Source organism: Pseudorca crassidens, chromosome 19, assembly GCF_039906515.1.
Source record: "Pseudorca crassidens isolate mPseCra1 chromosome 19, mPseCra1.hap1, whole genome shotgun sequence".
Classification (NCBI taxonomy): Eukaryota; Metazoa; Chordata; class Mammalia; order Artiodactyla; family Delphinidae; genus Pseudorca; species Pseudorca crassidens.
The window spans coordinates 55,559,275-55,574,168 of record NC_090314.1 but is presented as its reverse complement, the minus strand read 5'-3'; positions in this window follow the sequence as shown (position 1 = coordinate 55,574,168).

Genomic DNA, 14,894 nt, shown 5'->3' with positions numbered 1-14,894 from the left:
CCAGCAAGGGCAGGCGCCTGGCTCTGGACTCGGACCAGCCTGAGCTGGCCCTACCCACCCCCACTCTCCTTCCCCCAGGTGTGATCTCCGGTCACCTCCCGAGACACACAGGTTTGTGGGTTTTGGGGTTTTTTTTTTGCGGTACGCGGGCCTCTCACTGTCGCGGCCTCTCCCATTGCAGAGCACAGGCTCCGGACACGCAGGCTCAGCGGCCGTGGCTCATGGGCCCAGCCGCTCCGCGGCATGTGGGATCTTCCCGGACCGGGGCACGAACCCGTGTCCCCTGCATCGGCAGGCGGACTCTCAACCGCTGCGCCACCAGGGAAGCCCAACACACAGGTTTTGAGGGATGAGATGAACCATGCAGGGCAAGGGCTGTCGCTGTGTCACTGAGCTCTGCGTTAGCTTTCCGGGAGCTGTTTCCAGCATCTCTGTCCTTTGACCTTTGTGTCCAATTCCCCCCAACTCAGATGGGGCTGGAGGAAGGAGACACTCCAGTCCATGGTAGCAGGAAAAGATTTCGGGGGACATTTGAAAATGAAGAGGAAGTCTACAAGGTCGCTTACGTGCGTGCCAAACTGGCCACTAATTTTAAAGAGCTTTGCTTTTAAGTCCTTGGTGAGCAGAGGCCATTTGCCCACTAGGGGCATGGCCTCTGCTCACCAAGGACTTAAGGTGGCATCACACTCACCTGACAGCCTCCAGGTCTCCCTGGAGTGGGGGGAGGGTCACCCCATCTCCTTATTGCTTTAAATCGTGCTTGTTTCTGCTAAATGTCCCTGTGCCAGCTGGGTACCTGGGGGCAGGGATGTGCTGAGATGCAGCAACCGGCCCCTGGCAGCAAGGAAGCCAGCTGTCCACGGCCTGCCTGGATCCTGGCGTGGAGCTGAGCACCTGCACCCCAGGCAGGCCTGGCCCTGATACAAAAGCCGCCCGCCTGCCTCCCTCCCCAAAACGTGGATTCAGCCCAGCTGCTGGGCTTTTGTAATTACTGGGGAAAAACTTGGCTGTGTTCTCAATAGCAGGAGACAAGAAGTGGTCCCTTTCGTTAAATGAGAAATGGATGGGCGAATGGACAGATGGAAGGAAGGGAGGAAAGTGGCAGATAAAGGCTCCCTTCTTGGAGCAAAGGCCCACTGAGACCATGAAACGGGGTGAGAGCTGGGGAGGCGCTGGGAGCCAGAAGGCCAGGGCCACTGGATTCCAGAACCCAGTTCTCTGAACGATTCTACAGTGGGGAGTTTTGGGGGGTAAGGGTGAAGAAAGAGGGAACCCACAGTTCTGTTCCTCAGTCCCCCTTCCCCTTGATCTCTTCACACTCTGAAAGGCAGGACTATCTCCTTCAACCCCAGGCAGGAAGGCAGGAATCCCCCTCCCCCCAGCCAGCCCATCACAGCTGCCCCCCTCTCATGCCCACTACACCGCCCACAGACTCACCACCTGTTAGAACAGACGCAGAACGGTGTCCTGATCTCACTGCCAGGGCGATCAAGACACAGTGAAGTGAGGCAGGTAGCAAAGGGATTGTCCCAGGTGGGTCCCCCTGTGAACAAACTTCAGTGGTGTCAAGAAATGCCTTAAAAGAACGTTTAAGAGCCTCTCGTGTTCTTCATTAACCTGAAAAACACCGAACAGAAAGCTGGAGAAAATTTAGAGAAAAGGTGACTAGACACAAGTTTTTGGTGAAGATAATAGAAATAAATCATGCCCTGAATTCTGAGGAAACCTGAGCCCCAGTGAGGCATTAGCAGTGTCTGATCACCCACTTCACGGAGCAGGACACTGAGGCCTGGGCAACTGAGACCTGCCAGTAACACGGGGCGTGTGAGAAGCAACACATAAGAAGAAGTGTGATTGGGAGTTCCCTGGCGGTCCAGTGGTTAGGACTCGGCACTCTCACTGCCACTGACCCGGGTTCGATCCCTGGTCAGGGAACTAAGATCCTGCATTCTGCACGGTGTGGCCAAAACATAGAAAAAGTGTGATTAAGGCATCCTTACAGAGTTCAGCATCTCCATCCCGTTACATGACGCTGCCCAGTCTAATGACATAAACGACCTTGGTGGCTCTTGAGGGATTGACAGGCTGTGTCTGCTGTTTGCCTAGAGCTCCTGAAAAGTAGACAATCCTGGAAGTTTTCATCTTAATTCTCCTGCAGACCCTTGCAGACGCCCACTGGCAAAGAGAAGCTGGCGTGATAAAAGCACCGATTCCTGATTACCGTCAGTGTGTGTGGCTTGGGAGGACCAACAGACCAGGGGGGACTTGCCTGACACGGCAGATAGAGGGGTTCACGGCAGTGGAGCGTGTGTGTGTGGCTTTATCTCCAGGACGAGGGCGAGGGCCATTGCGCCCTGTGGCCGTGGGACCCTGGGCCCGTCTCTTTGAAGGTGAGAACACGAAGAGGTGGTAGGTCTAGATGAGTCCTAAGCTGTCGTCCAGATCTGGTGTTTGAAAAAGGGAGAAAGAGGAAGAAGATTTTGTTGCTCACCCCTGCTTCCCAGTGGGGTCTGAGGGACAGGAGCAGGGGGATCACTGGGGAAAAGGATTACTCAGGACCCCAATACATAATCCAGATTGTAAGAAGGGGGGTAGCTCTGGGTGAGCAGTGGTGCATCCTGCCTGTTCGGGTGCCCAATCCCATCCTCACCACCCCAAACTCTGAAGAACCTCCAGGCGATGGGGGAGAGACTTTCTCTTGTCTCCCCACAGCTTGAAAGCCAGGGCTCTGTTATACAGTAGGCCCATGGAGGCTAGGGACAATCTAGCGACCCTGTCTTTCTGCACTCTTAACCCATGGCGACCACTTGATATTTGTCGAGTGAATGAATGGCCTACGAACTCATCAGCTATTGCTGCGATAATGCTGCGTAAGAGACAATTCCCCAAATCGCAATGATTTACAATGATAAGCATTGACTTTTTTTTCTTATTCATGGGCACAGGTCAGCAGGGGCAATTCCAGGGTGCAGTGTCTCCCTTTGGGACCGGCAGCTGCAGGTGGCCCATTCTGCTCACGGTGAATGTCCCAGTCCCACACCCACACTTAAATCCTCTGCCTACATCACGTCCACAAACACTCCGTGTGGCCACACCCGGGGTCAACAGGGAGAGGGCAAGTTCTGCCCCCTCTAGTGGGGAGCGCTGCAAGGCCCCCCGCAAAGACGCAAGTGTGAGATTCTATCCAGGGAGGGAAGGAGGAAGTGGAAACGAGAACCCAGTCTGCCACAAACTACTAGATGGAAACAGTGAAGAGAATGTGCCCCTTGCAGGGTCGCCTTGGCAAAGCCTCAGAGCAACTGTTATCACGACCAATGTCCCCACTGCTGGACAGCACAGTGACCACGAAGAGGGTCGCTGATAGAGGGGAAGGGAATGCAGGGCAGAGGGACCCACCTCACAGGTGGACTGAAGCTGAGGACATGGCTCCTTAACCCGGTTCTAAAAAGCACCCGGGGGCAGCTGGGCTGGCTCTGCAGAGGCCTTTCAGAGAGAGGAAATATGGGGGCAGAGTTAACCCAACAGCCTCTGTGTCAGTGTATCCCTGGACTTCCGGTATGTGTGAATGGCGCGCACACACAAACACACCCCCTCCCTCCCTGCTGCTCCCCTGAAGAGACTCATTTCAAAGGTGTCAATGCACTGGGTCTGCCTGTCTCTGGGCTGCTGTGAGTGTCAGATGAGAAAATGCCTGGGACAGTGACCTGAGACCAGGACACACTCGGATTCCAATTCTGCTCTCGGGGAGAGAAGGATGCTCCCGCAAACTCTGCTTGTTTTCAGAAGTTTGTCAGTCTTCTAGCTTCCTTCTTTCCCTTTCCAAAGCTCCACTCACCCAAGCGAATAATGTAAACACTTACAATGGCATTTTAATAGTCTTGGGGGCATCGATCATTATTACAAATCTGGAAGTAGCCGAATTACTAATGTTTGACAGTGTCATCATGCAGCATGAGATACATCATAAAATCGTAAACGGCCAACGATGCTTTTCATTTCCAAGCACTTTCTCATCAGTTGTCTCAAAGGGGAGGAGTTATTCCCCCAATTAGGGTGATTGGAAAACAACGTCGAAAGGGGTCAGACTGCTTGCCAACTTGGGCGGTACACCAGGAGGGATGAGAACCTGGCAGCCTTCGCCCCACTCTCACCCTCCCCAATGCTGAGGGACCACCAGCTCGTGGGACAGGCATGCTTCCTTCCTCCTTCCTCAGGACACCCTCTCTTCTCCTTCCCACCCTGAGACTTGAGGTTCCCGCCTCACTCCCCAGCCCGTGCATGGCCCCAGCTGTGCTGCCTCCCCCGGGCCTCTGGTTCCACCAATTATATCTCCAACTCCTTCAGTCTCCCGCCTTTCCCTCTGTGTGGCTGCCGTCCAGCTTCCGTGTACAGACGTGTTCATGCCTCGTTCCCCCAAACAACCTGCTCTCCACATGGGGCCCCCTCCTGCAAACACACAGATGCCCCCATTGCTGTGTTGGCTCAAGCTGCCCTGAAGGCAGAGGCAGCAGGCTCTTTGGGAGTTGATCCCAGGACGATGGAGTCGCAGGGTGGGGTGAGATAGGGAAGAGGGAGCAAACAGAGAGGGCAAGCTGTCTGCGCCTGGACACCTGGGGACAGTCCTGCTGGGGAGCCTCTTCTAAGGAACGAGTAGAATGAGCCTAAGGCCGCCCATTGGGAAGAACCAGCCACTGTGCAAATCTACCCTACAAATGGCTTTTCAGTTTCACGGTTCCACAGGACAGCTGGGATGGGGGCTCCCAACACAGCTGGCTGGCATCCTTTGGCGCTAGTTGCCTTCTCAGGGTCTCCCTTAGAATCTGGCTCAAGCTCTAAGCTCCAGGGCCTTTGATGTGCAGCCTGGGTCCACACCCACCACTGGGTGACATAGGGAGATGCTAACGGGTCACCCTGGAGGCCAAATACCGATGCTGGACACGTGAGGTGCCCGTACAGGCCTGGGAGTTCAGGGACACGTGCTGTCATCGACACTTCCTTGGGTGGATGCCTTGCCTGAGCTAGGGGTTGGGCCTGGGCCTCAGTGGTAGGACCACCTCGCCGCCCCCCAGTACCATATCGCCTACCATTTGTCCATCCCCTGTCCAGTTCCCACCTCCCTACCTGCTCTGATCACTGGCTTACCCTCCCCAACTCCCCGGCGGTAGGAATCAGCCTGTAGTTCCAAGGAAAGCATTTAAGGGCAGACTAAACTCTGCTCCCCAGCTCAGGAGAAGGGAGTGTTGGGGACTGATAGTCAACAAGGCCCCATCCTGTGCCAGGTGCCAAGATGGGTATTGTGTGCCCCTGCTATCATCTCAGCCTCCGTGAATCCTGTGAAGTGGGACTTATTATTCCCATTTTGCAGATGAGAAAACTGAGGCTCAGGGAGACCAAGGAGTTTGCCCAAGGTTACTCAGTGTCTTAGCTCAGGTTGCATTAACAAAATACCATAGGCTGGGTGGCTCAGACAAGACATTTATTTCTCACAGGTCTGAGGGCTGGAAGTCTAAGATCAGGCACCAGCAGACCGAGCTCTCGGTGAGAGCTCTTGTCTTGGTTTGCAGACGTCTGCCGACTTGCTGTGTCCTCACATGGCCCAGAGAGAAAGCACGCAAGTTCTGGTGTCTCTTCCCCTCCTTAAGGTCACTAATCCCATTATGAGGGATCCAGGGGTTTAGACTCCTGACCTCATCCAAACCTAATTACCCCCCAGATGCCCCAAGGGGTTAGGGCTTCTACGTACGAATTGTGGTCCACAGCACTCAGCTAGTAAGAGGTGGTGCTAAGATTCAAACTCAGGCTGGATCAACTCGGAAGCTTTTGCCCTCCTCGTGAGACAGCAAATGCCCTCTCTCCAGGGTTATAGACAAGCTCACACGGCAGGGCCTCTGGGTCAGGGCCTCCAGAGAACAGGTCTGGAGACCGTGGCCGAGGACCCCTTTCCCCTCTGCCAGAAACATCCACCTAGCCTTATATCAGAGCCAGGGACAAGCCCAGCTTTCCCAGGCTGCCCCAGGCCGTCCTTTCCCAATGGGCTACTTTCTCAAGCAAAATCCCCTGGAGAAACTCGGGATGTCCCCCAGGGGCCATGTTCCAAGGTCATTTGTCCATCCTTCACTGAGAGGCCTGCAGGTGGCCAGACACTTCCCACAAAGGGGCCCTGAGTATTCAGTCCAGGGTCCTCTCCCCGAAGTGTCCCGTTGCTGTGCAGTCCGGATGGCTTAAATGGACAGTTCCATGGTCCCCTGGATGGTTGGAAATTCCAGATCAGTCATCTCACCAAGGCTGGCGCCGGCTGGCTATCCTTGTTGGTACCACACTGCTGTCACCAGGACCCATTCGACTGGGCTTTATCCTGGAGTGTTGGTCTAGGGGGGTCAAATGTGGGAAGAGGGCCAGAGAGTGACACTAAGAACAGTATGTGATGCTCACGAGTTCCGTGTCTGTGTGGGTTGAATTATTGTGGGTTGAACCACATTCCCCCAAAAGGTCATGGTCAAGTTCAAACCACAGTACCTGCGAATGCAAACTTCTTTGGGAATAGGGTCTTTGTAGATATCCTCAGTTAAGATGAGGTCATACTGATGAGGGTGGCCCTAAATTCAATGACTTCTTATCCTTATAAGGATAAGAAAAGGGAAATTTGGACACAGACACACACAGGGGAGAAGGCCATGGGATGACAGAGGCAGAGATTGGATTGATGTGTCTGTGAGCCAGGGGCCGCCAAGGAAGCAGGGAGAGAGGCCAGAGACATTTTCTCAGAAGGAGCCAACTTCACCAAAACCTTAATTTCAGACTTCCAGCCTCTACACTGCGAGAGAATAAAATGTCTATTCTTTTAAGCCCCTGGGTCTATGGTGACTTTTGAACTGCACCTAAGGATGGGGGGTGCTGGCTGCCAGCAGAGCCAACCCTGTGATTAGAGGGTTGGAATTTTCAGTCCTACTCCCTTGACCTCCAGGAGAGGAGAGGGACTGGAGGTTGAATCAATCACGAATGGCCAATGATTTAATCAATCATGCCTATGTCATGAAGCCTCCACGAAACCCAAAAGAACCAGCTTCCAGGCTGGTGAGCACATGGAGATTTGGGGAGGATACTCAGAGAGGACCCGGAAGCTCCACCCTCTTTCCCACACCTAGCCCTGTGCACCTCTTCCATCCGCCTGCCCCTGAGTTATATCCTTTTATAATAAACCAGTGAATAAAAGGGTTTCCTGGGTTCTGCGAGTCACTCTGGCAAACTAATCAAACCCCAGGCAGGAGTCATTGGAAGCCCAGTCGTGTGAGGTCAGTCAGAAGCACAGGTGACAACCTGGGTTTGTGATGACTTCTGAAGTGAGGGCAGTCTCGTGGGGCTGAGCCTGTACGTCTCCAGGTAGGTTATGTCAGAATTGAGTTGAATTGTAGGACATCCAGTTGGTGTCAGAGAATTGCTTGGGGCGTGGGGGGAAAACCACACACACATTGGAACTGGGTCCCAGAACCCTTGTCCACTGTTATCAGGGCAGCAGAGAAGGCAGGACTCAGGGGTCAGAGAGAGCGCTGTGCAAATCCCAGCACTCCCATCGTCCCCAAGAGAGCATCTCCCCAGACTCCCTCCAGGCTCCCCTCCAGATGCTCTAGTCCTCCTCTTGGTCCAGGAGAGCTTGTGCCCCAAGCCAGTTGAAGGCCAGAGCCGGGTGCTGCCTGGGTGGTACCTTGGAGGCAGCCGTGGCCACCCTCCTCGCTGCCACAGCAGCAGCCCATCCCAAGACTGCAGGACCCCAGCCATTAATCATCCTTCTCCTGTTTTGTCAGGCCCCGCAACCTCCTGTACATGCCACATAAATAGACTTAACCTTTAAAGGGCCGGGTGGCAGCCCTGCAAGGATGAGCCACCACCCCCTCCTCTACTCCCAGACTCTCTCAGTCATAAAAGGCGAGAGAGTTTAAAACAAAGAGGAAGAGCTCCTTGTAAACCTAGCCCATCCATCAAACTGACGACGCTCTGGCCGCCAAGAATCCAGGGAGGTTTGCCAAAGAGAACAAAGGCCAAGGAATGATGTCAGTGTGAGCAACAGGGCCTATCTGTCTCACTTCCCCAGGGGGCAGCTAAGCCCCTGATGACGGGGCCTTTCCTGCCAAAGAGGCCAGCAGACATGAGGCCCCTGGGCTGGGGCGGGGCTCTGCCTGGGGTCTGACAGCTGGGGGGCCTGCGAGGCTGGAAAAGGGTGCCCCACCACGCCTCACTTGCTCTCACTCCATCATTCATCCAACAAGGCCAATGAGCATCTTCCCAGTTCCGGGCACGGCACTAGGTGCCAAAGATGCAAGGAGAAATCAGAGATGGTCTCTGACCCCAGGGCACTCAGGGTTGGTGCGGGCGGGGAGGCAGGCTTGCAAGAAATCATTTCCATGGGATGAAAGTGAATCCTAGGATAAGGTAGGGAGGAGGCACTGTGGAGCCCTGAGAGGGGAGAGAAGCACAGATGGCTGGAGAGGGGAATTTGATCTGGGTCTCACTGCATGTGTAGGAGTTTTCTACACAGACAAAGAGAACTTGAATGGAGTGGCTAGAACATGAGGAGCAATAAGACAGAGGCCAAGTTGGGATTCCTAGGCCACACTGGAGGGCCAGTGAGGCCAGCCCCAAGCAACTGCCCCCGTCCACTGCCACAAAGGGGTGGCCACTGGGCTATGCCACCCAGATGCCCCTTTAATGCTGGAGACGTTGCCCCCAGCTGGCAGCACGCTCCGGGTGGCCTCAGCTGCAGAGACGCGCCCTGCCCAGGGCCTCACCCTCCCTTGGGGGCCACATCCCAGGACCTATGGATGAAGTATAAAGGACTGGCTGGCTCAGCCCAGCCCAGCACAGCTCTGAAGGCCAGCCTCATCCAGACTCTCCCTCTGCCCGCACCCGCTTCTTCACTCCTTTCATTCTCTAATGAACATCCCACAGGCTCAGGACGCCTCCCGGGAAACCAAACGTGCAATACAAGCAGAGGGTGAAGGGAGGACTGTAATTTAGAAATAAATGGTCAATAAACCAGATCAGAAATAAAAGCTCCCCACCAACTGGAGACATGAACTCATTCCAATTTCACAATCAAGACTCACTCTGCTGCTAAAACACCCTCCATGGAGAACAGCGGGGATCAGAGGCTTCCCAGGGAGCAGCTCGAGGTGCTGTGCCCTCCATGTCCCCCCACTTCCTAAACCAGGGCACGGCCTGAGAAAGACGTTACCGTATGGTGGAGAGAGTACATCTTAAAGATGCACTGCAATGTCAAGAGTGGGATTGCCAGGGGTGGAAGTAACATGCACGGCTACGATGGCACAGAAGATACACAAGGACATGTCCCAGATCTTCAGGAAGGGAACCAAGATGCTGGTGCTCAGAATATCTCAAAGCCGCTCCTGAAATAACAGACTTTTGGAATCCACAAACATGCATACACATCCGGTTCCAACTCGTAGACGGGCCCACTGAGTTACCTGGGGCAGCAGATGAAGGTACCTGAGTCCTCAGGGTGGGAAATCAGGAGAAGCAGAACTCACCTCCTCCCCTTCCTCTCCTCCCTAGATCCCTGGCTGAGAAGCTCAAGGTTGGAGACAAATTAATTTGCCTTAAGGTGCTTGAGTTTATCCATTAATTACACTCGCCCTCCCAAGCAATTTTCCATAAACATCTCAGTGCCTCTGGTGCGGTGCTAAACCAGTACTACCCTGCTTGGAGTGGCCGGTGAATTGCACTTGTTCATTTGTTTATTATGAAGAAGTTTGGTTGCCAGGGATTCATTAAATAAGACACACAGTATGTCGTTCACTTATTTTGACTTGCCTGGATGTCTTTGTGCATATAGACAGGGAGGCATTTGGTCCTCTGGTTTTCTAATATGCCAAGCACAGGTGACAATGGATTAGACCTACCAGTCCCTGCGGGACGCATTGTTCCCGTGACAGTGTGCAGGTGAGCATGCATTTTCCCTGCTCACCTCCTCCCATCAGACCACGGCAGGCACACAGCCTAGGGGAGTGGTGAGTCTCTGGTGGGGAGCGGGGGAGGCCTGAGCTGGGACCAGGTAGAGACTCACCCCGTAAGGCGAGATCATGGCAAGTGACCTGGACACAGGGTGGGCTTTGGGACTGCAGCTCAGAGGCTGCCCTCGTGGCTGGGGTGAGGCAGGCGTGAGTCCCTCCAGGAGCAGCCCTGAGTCCGAGGGTTTGGGGGAGCCTAGTAGAACCTGAAGGGGTGGCTTGGAGCTTGAGAGCAAGGCCAAGTAGAAGCCTGGGAAATAACTGGGGACAAGGCAGAGGGGCCACAGAGGACCAGGGGTCCAGGGGAGCACAGAGCGGGACAGAACAAAGCCCTTCGTGTGACAGGTGGGGTGAGCTGCAGGGGCAGGGGCAGGTGTGACATCCCGTGGGCCTGGGTAGGTTGGGTACAATGAGGGGCAGGCAGGCAGGGCCTGCAAGCCGGACCCTCACCAGGTGCCGAGCATCTGGACCCACCTGGCAGACCCAAGTCTGGGCCACGTCCCCATCCCCAAGGGGGCGGGGCCAGGCAGGCCACCAGAGGCCAGACCTGAAGAGCAAGATGGATCCAGGGCGCCTTCCGTGCACCGAGGCAGACCAGGAGACGACGAAGAAAAAGGAGCAGCTGGGGCCGTGAGAGGCCTCGCGGGTAACCCTGGAGCCACCACCACGGCTGCAACACGTCTCGTCTCACCGGTAGCACGACCGCCTGAGATGCTCCCTGTAAAGGTCTCTCTCCAGCCAGGCCTGTGGCCTGTTGCAGTGACTCTTTGGCACATTAACCTTTGAGGACCAGAGGTGACAGCAAGAGCTTTGGGGTCATGACCAGGTTACGGTCTCCATCAGGCACTTAGAACTTACCTGTCTTATTGACTGACCTAACCTCCGTTTCCTTGTATGGAAAGGAGGAGCAATGATTATCGACAGCTGCCTCGCAACGCATAAAGTGCTTTAAAAAGGCCAAGCAAATGGCAAATGCTTAAAACATGTTTTTGTCATTATTGTTCTATTATTACTACCAGTGGCTTATCTCCAATCCCTGCCACAACAAGGTGTGGGAACCACAAACCTACGTTATTTCAATCTCTGTGTTTGTCGGATACCCAGGCAGAGTGACGGCTGAGGTTCAGGGGTGGCCAAGGACATCAGCTCAGAGGATGTGGGGAAGAGAGAGACAGAGAAGCAAGGATGGTTCCACCAAGACTGGAACCTTCCAAACTCAGCCACCCCAGCAGGAGAGGCATTAATGCCAAACTCAGCGCGTCCAGCCGCATCAGAGCACAGACTGGGATTGGACTTGAGGGTCATGGAGCGAGGCCAGGTGGCGTTGGATTTCTCTGGAGATGCTCCTTCCGCACCAAAGAAAATGAAAATTGTTCCTGGACGTCCTTAGCCACTCCTGCCACCCCCTCTCACATCTTCGTCCTTCCCTCCTCACCTCTGCAGTTCGGCCAAGCAGAGGATAAAGAGAAACATTCCACACCTACTCCCAGTTCCCCCCACATCCGCCCCCCCACCCCTGGTCTGCTCAGACCCAGAGGGAAGGAGGTGGTACCCTGTTTAATCCGTCTTGTTCACTCAGCGGGAAGGGGTGGCTCACCTGCCCCCAGCATCCTCCACTCCTCCCGCTTCCACCCCTGAGACCCCACCCCAGGCCCTCTCTTTCCAAATCACCCCACCCTGCCAGCCCCCCACCTTCAGCTCCTGTGGCTGACAGCCCCTGGCTGCCCTAGGAATTAGCATCGTGACCTTCCACTTGATCCTCTGACCTTCATCCCCACCACACACCTCCACCGCAGCCTATTCTGGGTACAAGGGCAGACTCTGTTGCCTTCATTATAGACTATCACACAAAAACATAATAAAATAAAATGAATGTTTTCTCAGTGCAAATCCATTAGATGAGTTACCGTTGTAATTTAATAATGGGATGGGAAACTACAGCAAATTACCGAAGTATATAATTAAAGTAAATCTATTTTAAAGTCCTTTATTGCTTAGCGTTTCTCAGATCTCAGCCTCTCCCCACTGCATCCCCCTTCTCTTTTTCTCAGTGTGGGGAGGGGGATGGGAGCTGTGGATTCCTTTGAAGCCATCAGTGGTACTCGGTGGCAAATGCCACTCACCTGATTCTTCCAAGGGAGGACCGTGTTCCTGGCGTGGCTGAGGCCCCAGGTTGGGCTCCCGTCGGCAGAGCAAGAATAACTGACAGGCACTGGCTGAGGTCAGATCCCAGGACCCACCTCTGCTAGATCCTCAGGGCTGAGGGTTGAGTTTTGCCCTAAATGCCGAACTGATTAAACTGAGGTGGAGGTGTGGTGAAGGGGAAAAGGGAGGTGTCAGCCCTGAGAATACCCTTCACGGAGGACAGATGCCACTGACCCCTGGATCTCAGATTTGAGACCCACCCAGGATCACACAGCAAGAGGCGGCGCTGGGATTTATTTGCTTTCGTCAGACAATTGACACAGGACCACCAGCGAAGCTCCCCGAAGGGATTCCTGTCTGCTGGACATAGAAGCCCTCTGCAATGAGCCGGGCAGCTACTGCCCATTTTCAAAGGAGAGGTCAAATGGAGCTGTGGTTGCCATCACTGTTTTCCACTTTCTGGAATTCGGTGTCAGGGTGTGAGGGGTCCAGCGAGGGCACAGTCACACCAAAGCCTACGCAAAGCTCAGTCTCAATCCCTCCACTTTCTAACCGGGAAAGGGTAAAGGCTTCAGACCCTCTAGGATGAATCCCCTTCATCAGAAGGCCCCGGGTAGGTCCTAGGGGACTCACTGAAGACCCCAGACTCCGAGCTTAGCCTGGCCTACCATGGCGAAGGGGGTCTGCAGGCCGGCGAGTGCCAGGGAGGGGCCAGCTGAGCCTGCGGTCACCTGAAGTGATCACAATGGCAGAATTTCTGTACTTCATTCAAACCCAGAACAATGCATTTTTCCCTTTCTAAGCCCTCGGGACCGCTGTGCTACTGGCAGCCACAGAAAGCCAAGTGACCCAAACTGAGATTAAACCACAAGGGCCAATTCGTTAGCACAGCAAGCTTTTGGCTTAAGAGAGAAAATGATCCCCAAGAAAAGGAAGGAGAGCTCCCCTGCCCACCGGCAGTTTTCCCAGGGAACGCTGGACCTCAGGAGAGCCAATCCTGCACCCCGCCCCTGCAGCCCTGGGCAGGGGCCCTGTCCTCCTCTGGCTGGCCCCCCTCCTCTTCTCCAAAGGAGAGGACCCGGAGGAGCCCCCCCTCCCCACCCCCACAGAAGGATGAGTGAGAGGTGTGGTCTCCGCAGAAGTTGGTCCTATGCAAATGAATGCAAAGTGGATGCAAATCCAAGCCTGCTCTCTCTGAATCTCCCGTTTTCATCTGGTAGCTGAGTCGCTGCAGCCCTCCAGGCGCTCGGAAGGCCGCTGTCTCCTTCCACCTTCCTGTCCATCGAGGACAGCAAGCTCTGGTGACGGAACAAACGAGCAGGGCCTTGCAGAGGGCAGGGGGCTGCCCACCCACCGCAGGCCTGACCAACCCTCAGGAGGCCAGATTTCCTGGAGCTCAGGCCGCTGCCACGCCCTCCTCTGGGGTCATCCTATCTTGCTCCAGGGCAGCACCCAAAGATCCGCATGTCCAAAGCCCCAGGGAATGCCCTATCCTAAACATGAAGTAACTCTGGAATGCAAACGCCACCCTGTCTCTCTTTAGCTGCAGGGAGTGGTGGCTAAGGGTGTACAGCAGTGAGGGTGAATTCTCCACCGAGATTCCAAGTTTGGAGCAGCCTTGGGGCTGTTTCCTGCCCCAGAGAAGAGCCGAGTGGAGAAACACCTCTGCACCTCCCAGACTGCACCTCGAAACCACGCTCAGTGCTTCTCAGACAGGACCCCTGCTTTCCCACCAATGCCCGCGTTGGTCCTGTGCCTGCTGCATTAACTTTCGAAAACACAGAGCTCCTCCAGGGTGAGGGTCATCGTCCACAGGGAACAGGAGCCAGGACATAACATAGCCCTGGGCAAAGACAGGATAATTCACCAAAATGGCCAGGTAAGCCAGATCCTGACACCAAAGGCGCCCTCCTACGCAAAGAAAGCACTGGCATCCCCAGGGACCATTAGCCAGCCCTTCTGGATAATGTTGGCTGCAGCAGACCTACGTGTACTTCTTAGAGCTAATTAACACAGACACAGGAACGAGGGTTGATCCAGAGGCCACAAATATCTCTATAGAAACCGAACATATAAATGAGAGTCTGGGGGGGAGTTCCCTGGCGGTCCAGTGGTTAGGGCTCCGCGCTTTCACTGCTGAGCGCCCAGGTTCAACCCCTGGTTGGGAAACTAAGATCCCATAAGCCGCGCAGCCAAGAAAAAGAAAAAAGAGTCTGATCTGCCCAGGACCCCAGGACAGGAGACACGCTTTGTGACCTTGGACTTGTTCCTTAACATCTCTGGAGTTCTGTTTCCTCATCTGGAAAATAAGAAAAATCATACCTTGCAGCTTTGTCATGTAGATGACATTATTTTTTGATGTAACTAAAGCTGTGCTTTATTGTGAACTTTCTATGGACTGAGCGTTCAGTTAAATCCTCTTATACACAATATTTCATTTATTCATTCTATGAGAAAAGGGAAGATACTATCTCTACCTCTATTTTATATATGAAGAAACTCATATATTGAGCTGAGAGCATTCATCCAGCATCATGCAGCTAAGAAGTGGTCAGCTGCATTCAGCCCAAGGCATTTTGACCCCAGACCCGGACTCTGAATCACTGACTCCTGGTACCATCCTTGCTGTTGAACACCTGGAACAGCATCAGGTACACAAAGGCTCTCAACGAATGGCGGCCTCTGTCTCACCCCAAGCCCTGGCTGCCACCCACCCGATGGCTCTTT